This window comes from Clavelina lepadiformis, chromosome 2, assembly GCF_947623445.1.
Source record: "Clavelina lepadiformis chromosome 2, kaClaLepa1.1, whole genome shotgun sequence".
In the NCBI taxonomy this organism is placed as follows: domain Eukaryota; kingdom Metazoa; phylum Chordata; class Ascidiacea; order Aplousobranchia; family Clavelinidae; genus Clavelina; species Clavelina lepadiformis.
The window spans coordinates 13,080,250-13,087,942 of NC_135241.1; positions in this window are offsets into that span (position 1 = coordinate 13,080,250).

Genomic DNA, 7,693 nt, shown 5'->3' on the forward strand with positions numbered 1-7,693 from the left:
CCACACTTTCCACTATGGATTCTGGCCAGATTGTAAGAGTTAGACTAGACTAGTTGAGCATCACAGTACGATAACCAAACTGACAGTGTTCCTGAAAATAATTATATTATTGATTCACAACAGAATGTTTACTTCTTTCAGAGCACATATCAGAGATTCATTCGACAGATATGTGGGCATAAAGAAAGAAACTAGAAAGTGTTAATTCAGAAGTAATGGAAATGGGTCACGTATATTAACCAAACAAGGCCAAAAGCGTTTGTTAGTAAACACAAGATATAGAATATCAATAACATTATACTAACATCAGAACTGCACAAGAATTCCGCAGGAACAAGGGCTGAAAATGGCAAAATTTGCAAGGGCTAAAAAAATAAACAGTTTGGAAAGATGTGAAAACAGCAAGATTGTTGAAAAGATTGCAAAAGGACTGAAAATGTCAATGCGGTAAGCGATGAATTTGCATTTTTTTGCCGCTAATTTATGGCAATAACTGCCTAAAATATAATAATCATCAAACGGTGACTTTTTATACAATGGAGTCAATCCTCTCATAGATTTTGTTTGAGCACTTTTCTGTTTATTTAATTACGCATGCTGGGGAACAAGCTGGCAAAGTTGAACAAACCTAATGTTCGTTTGTGAAAAATCTCTATAAATATATATTAAAATTTTTTCTGGTCCTGTCATATTGTGCCTCATATCATACCACAAAGGTTAATTAATAAAAAAAGTACCATATAACTTAGTTGTTATTGGTGCAGAACTAAAAATAGGACTCAAAAAAATATTCTGTATCATAGTAAATTATTCTATTTCGCACGTTCTTATAGCATTGTGTATTTTTTTTGCATAAATATGAATACATATATACTTCAGATGCTAGGAATGCTATGACATGGGTACCCCCAATAACGAGATATTGGTTTTCATTGTTTGTGTACCACGGCAACACACAAGCCAGAAATTTAATAATGTTTTCATGGCACATGAGGTTAATTCTACCTTGGTTTTTATCAGGAATTAAATTGGACTGAACAAAATTTAGCGATGCAAACATTTTTTCTCGCCAGCTTACAATTTTGTGGACTTGAAAACATTTACAGAGATACGAATACTAGATGGTCAGCAAACAATTTCCAGATTGGACAAAATAATCAGTTGATTTTCTGGTGCAACAGGCTGCAACTATTAAGTAACATAGATTAAAGTTGACAATGAATGTTTAAGTAAAGTTTAATGAATTTTCAAAGTGACTTTTAATTAAATGATGTATTGGCGCTGAATCAATGAAGAGCATACTCTTTAAATCAGTGGTTCTTAAACTGGGGGGCGCGCCCCCCTTGGGGGGCGTGTAACATTCACAAGGGGGGCGCGAGAGATGACAAACTGTCTATTATATGAGCTATGTCTAAACATGCTTTCTTGACTTTCACTATAGGTTCATTTTTACTAAAATTTTAAAGTGTGTCACGATGGCAATTGTATTTTTGAAATTTGATTCTGAAATACGTCAATTGTTACGTCATAATATCTGTTGTCTCTCCGCGTTGAAGTGTAATGTTTTCCTTTACTCATTCATGCAATCCTAGCTCGACTAACTGTTCTCTTTTAGCGTGACCTGTTTTTCTCACAACGGAGGGCGGCGTAACAAGAAAAACTTTTACAAATGTATCACTTGTAGAAATACTAAATTTACACTAATTTCACTTTCTTTAGTTTTACAATTATGCTGTATACAGGAAACCAGATGTTTTTGCTACTAACCTGTAAATATCCGATCAGTTTACGACGTATAATTTTGGAGTCATTAACGATTCAAAATTTGTGTGCAGTGTCGGCCACACATAATAAAAATAGTAATGTCGCATACCTGGTTTAAATAGGGTAAAACCAACGTCAGCCAATATTAAAACCGTAAAATGAAGTAAAACGTAAATTTAGTATTGATTTAATAACCAGATATTTTAGTAATTAAACTAATTGTATTGAGTGGACAAAAGAGAAAGTATGACCAAAATTATCTGACGTATGGCTTTATAGATACCACAGTGAACGAAAAAGTCGTACCGCAATGCGAGATATGCTTAGAAAAGCTAAGCAACGACGTTTTGAGATCAAGTCGTTTGCAGCGTCATGTTCATGAATATAAAGACAAAACCTAGGAACAAACTTGACTGTGCAGCCGACCTAAGATGTGCATTATCTTCTACAAAGCCTCGAATTAATCGTTTGGTTTCCAAAAAACAACTACATCCTTCTCATTAATGAAAGTTAATTGATATTAAATTGTTGTTTTTTTTAATGCTTTTTTATTTTGTGATGAGGGGGGTGCGAAATTTTTAGGTACCGTCAAGGGGGGCGTGTGCCAAAAAGTTTAAGAACCCCTGCTTTAAATCATTCAACCTTTTTGATGACGGTTTGCAATTTATAGTGTCACGAAAGTCTCCTTCGCACTTGACACAGTCAAAGCTTTAAAACGTTTGCAGGCTGGTGATTTCACTTTTTTGGTACTATTCATTGTAACTAAACATGGTATAAAACAATCCGCATACTTATTTATGTCAACATTTGACCCCAATTCGACCTGAATCGAAGCAAGTTACAACACGCTTAACATAGTCTTGAAACATTACATGAGAGCTTTACTTTGCTATTCACAAGTTACGTTAGGGTTAAACTACCAAAAGCCAACTACGAACCGGATTCAATTTCTAGTTCCACTACCATTGTAATTTCCTTGAGAAGGGTGTAAACGACACTTACTTTTGTTCACTAGTCCTGATGTACATTTCTAAATTCGGGTAAAAAAGTTTTAAAAATAATAAAAAATTTCTGTATTTATCATAACTGATCTATCATAGCTGACAGTACAGAAAGCTCTCAGATAAAACAAAAAAGTTTAATCACAAAATCACCAAATAGTAAACACAACCAACAATATGAAATAAAGTCAGAAGATGCATTGCGATAAAATGTCAGTTTTAAAATCCATAAAACTCTTCTTCATTATTATCGCTGTCAATACATTGCTGATTTTTCTGACATGGTAAACGCTCGGGCAGAGACAGAATTGTTAGTTTTTTTGGTAATTTCAACAACGGTTTCTTAAAAGTTTGCCGGGAATTTATTGCGCTTACTGGCCATTTCGTATAAATAACTTCATAAGAACTCACGCACCTGCCGCTTGCATGAGACGAATATGACTTGCGTCACGCGAGTTCTTTGTAGGCTTGTCTTAAAGAAGTGCTGCTGAAGTTTACAGTTATGCAATTGCTACGCAAGTACTGACAAGGTAGGTTAAGAAAAAGCTAGGGAATGAGCTAGTCGACTTATACACGAGAGAATAAAAATATCTTTGATTTTCAAAGAAAAATTAGGGATCGACCTATATTCGAGTAAATATGATAGTAAGTTAATGAGGTTACCGTTTCATCATTCAAGCATCTTTAACAACAGTCAAGATTAGTCTGTTTATAATTTTAGTAGGCAATGTTCTTTCAATGACGTAACGTTCACACCTGTGTTTGCTGCGTATTTTTCTTTGAAATTTGTCGATGCATTGATGTTCACTTTTGTGAAAACATAAAAGCTATCGTTGTTGGTTTCACAGGAGAAGGATCAGGACAACAGATTTAGTTGATAGCTGACACAACAAATTTAGCAAATAGCACAATGCAGCAAGTTTTCAAATGATGCAGGATTTTGAAAAAATATTCCTGCAAACAAACTGTTAGTATCAAAACATTTTTTTGGTTAATTGGGCAACAAAAGATTTGTTTTTATTTATAAAATGCATGTAGTTAGCGGCAAACAACGTTGTCACGATTTTCGTTTATTATGTACTAAGACATAGATATGTGCCGCGAGATTTTCTTTTTAGGATTTTTGTTCCCGTTGCTAAAGTTAAGTGGTTAAGAGGATCATTATGCAAAAAGTTGATTCGAATTATGAAACAGTGACAATAGCTCGGAACGCACCATTCTTTTTCAGTTAATATGGTTCATGGTTTGTTGATGCCATAAAAACAATAAAAACCTGTGAAGATCTAAGTGTGCTATTTATGCTTTAAGTTTATAGAACGGAAAACAGTAACCTGGGTGCCTTAAGCATTTTACCGCATATGTAATTGAATGATGACGTCATGATCGAGTAATTTATCTGATCACTCGGACTTCACTAGTCCAAATAATTTCGGTTTTCTCCCATTCCTAATTACGAGCAAAGATTATTAACAATTATCAAAAATCTATTAAAATTTAAGTGAATATACATGCTCGTCTGCATAGATTATTATAGCCTGGATAATGTGTCCGTGCCAAATCGAATTACTATTCCGAATCTTGCAAGCAGATTCGAGTCGAACTGTTTATCTTGCAAAACGTAAGAAATCAACAACAGAACAAAGTTTTTGTTTGTATGATTGACTGTAAGTACAGTTCCTGTGAAGGACAAATCTAAAAACAATTTGGCCTTAAATCAAAGAGTAGTTACCAGTATGACAAATTTATTTTGTTCGTGTATTACTAGTGTGAAGTATTACACAACACACATATCTGTCATAATGACCGCGTATGCTGGCAGTAATTGTTACAATATGAGCGAGGACGATTGAAGATTGATGACTTGTTTTACTTCTGATTCGATGATATGAGTTCTCATTTCTCAAACGACGTGATTATGCTGTTAGTTTCTTAATTCTGTCTATACAAATTACTAAATTATAAAGTTCCATTTTATTTATAATCAGACACAAAGGCTTTCACCTTCGGGCAAAGCTTACTGTTACATTGCGCAGTAGTAACCAGTGAAATTGATCACGTAAAAAGGAAGGGTTTTTTGATTGCAAACAACACAAGAGTATATATAGAACACACCAGTTCAAGCGAGGTAATTTATCTGATGTCATTGCGCAGTCTTAACAAGTGAGTGAGAAAAGCAACAACTCATGACTCGTGACGTAACCATCACATAGCCTTCCTTCTCAGGAAGAAGCTTACGTGAAAATGAAATTGAAAGGCAAGCTGACGAAGACAAAATGATTTCTGTGGTTATAACATTTATCACAGTGATTAAAATAAGAATTTAGTACGGTACAATGACAGAGCTTGGCAAATATAACAAATATCGATACACGATTTCACTTGATATTCATAACATGAGGCATAAGCTTACAGAAGTGTCGCATTCCCTAGAGTGTTGAAGGTAAAAAAATGAGCGATCACGTCCGCGTGTCTACCTTTCCACGACTGTAGCAAGCCTTGTTCGCGGTAGTAAGATGCAGTGTGTTGCGATGTCCAGTGGACTTTGTTTCTTGATGCGTAAAAAATACATACAATAGTTTGCTCATGCTCTTGGAGATGTATAACACGTTAGCTTAGGCGATCAAAACTTCATCACATCAACCAGGTATCAATGTCATTAGTTCTGTTGTTTTTTAAATTGGCCTTGTTGCTTATATTGGAGATAGAATTTCCTGAAAGCTCCCTCTTTGACCAGTGTTCGTAGTTGGCTGATCTTGTTGTTGAAACTTGGTCATCAAAACTTCATAAATAGCTGGTAACATTCTGTCTCGCTCAATATACAACTAACTTAGAAATTTTGAACTTATTGAGGCACCAATATATGACAAATTAGTTTTGTTTGTGCATTACTTGTGTGAAGTATTACACATCAAACACATCTGTCATAACGACCACGTGCACTGGCGGCCTATTGTTACAATATGAGCGAGGACGATTGATGGTTGATAATTCGTTTTACTTCTGCTTCTATGATATGAGTTCTCATTCCTCAAACGGTGTGACTATGCTGTTAGTTGCTTAATTCAGTCTATACAAATTACTAAATTATGAAGTTCCCATTTTATTTATTATCAGTATTATTCCCATTATTATTGTATTTATTATTTATTATTATCACAAAGGCTTCCACCTTCGGGCACAGCTTACTGAATGTTACATTGCGCAGTCTTAACAAGTAAGTGAGAAGAATAAAAAAGGATGAGTTGCAAACATTACAACATTATTTATATGGCACACCAGTTCAATCAAGGACTTTTATCTGAACGTCGTTAACGAGAATTTAAGCTTGGTCAACAACTGAATTGCAAGATCCCAAATTTAAAATTTCAGCATTTACAAAACAACTCGTGACGTAACCGTCAAACCAGTAAATATACTGGTAAATGATTTGATAATATATGTAGTGGTTAAGCAGTTATTGACACAAAGAAGTGGCAGAAAAGAGTATATATCGCTTATTGCATCGTCATTTTCAGTATTTATCCAGTCTTTCGGTTTTGTGTCTTTTGCACAACCTTGCCATTTTCAATCCTTTCTAGGTTTGCTGTTCACAGTTCTTTAGAATTTCGTCATTTTCAGCCTTTTCCAAACTAGGTGTTTTTAACCTTTTCAATCTCGTGACTTTCAGCCTTTTAACTTTTGTTTTATCGATTTCAGCCTTTTAGTGTCTCCTCTTATGTGCACACAATTTTAAGTTGATTTAAAGATGAAGTTAGTAAACTGTGGGGTCTAGTATACAAGTGCACTACCACAGGATGGCTTTGCATAGTAGACCCAAGCCACTCAAATTGTGACGTTATCTGGTTGTGCACTTGTATGCTATACCCAAACTGTGCATATTACTAAGTAATTGCGCAATTCAAGTGCATCCAAATATTTTTGCATATCTGCACTTAGGCTACCAGTTTTGGTTGTTTGGCGCACACAAAGTCATTCTGAAAACAGCCATACTCTGCAGTCCGGCATAAGTAACTCTGCAATATGGAGTGCATCCTTTTAGCTAGCTTTGTGTACGTTATGGTACCGGAACAGAACCATAACTTGCTTGTATTTTTATTTTGAAATAAAAATAAGTTATGGTTCTACCGATCAAACTACGATACCAGTAGCCTATACTGAACAGTCGAGCCTGTGCCTATTTCTTGAAAACGTGTTCTTCACCAACTTCTGGTGTAACACTGTATAATAGCTTACTTCTTTTGGTAAATGAACAGTATGAGATCTGTAATTTTCTTTATTGGACTGCCTTCGCCACATCATTCCAGTTTTTGTGGTTATAGCATATTCGTTGTCATTAGCTACTCTCAGCCTTACTTGCAAGAAGTATCCTACGCAAACATAATATAGCAATTGGTTGAAAATTTTCCTTTTTTTAGTCTTGCATCAGACGTAACCAATTATATAAAAATACGATGTCTATTTTGCTTATTGAAACCAAAGAAACTACACCGCGATAACCCATAGTATACTAAATGATAAAGTAAGATATCTGTATATTTTCCTATATTATGATCTATATTTTAATATATCTCTTTTCGAGTATAAAATGTGTAGTGACATACCAAATTACAAGTTATGCATATTATTAAGAAAGCTGTACTGTCTTTGGTTAGTTATCTCATTTAATTCTTAAAATCGTAAATAGTTTCCGGATTTCAATCAATATGTGATAATTAGGGCAACCAAAAGTCAATATGGTCAATTTTTTTTTACCTGCTCAGAATGCTATGAAACAAGCACAAAACAAATTTCAGCTTTGTACGACGTGTGGTATAGAAGTTATTAGGTCAGATAAAGTCAAAATGTTACGTTAGGTCAAAATACGGTCAAATTGTTTCGTTAGGTCTTTTTTTTAGGTCAAAATCTATTAAACTTGTAATTTTGTAACC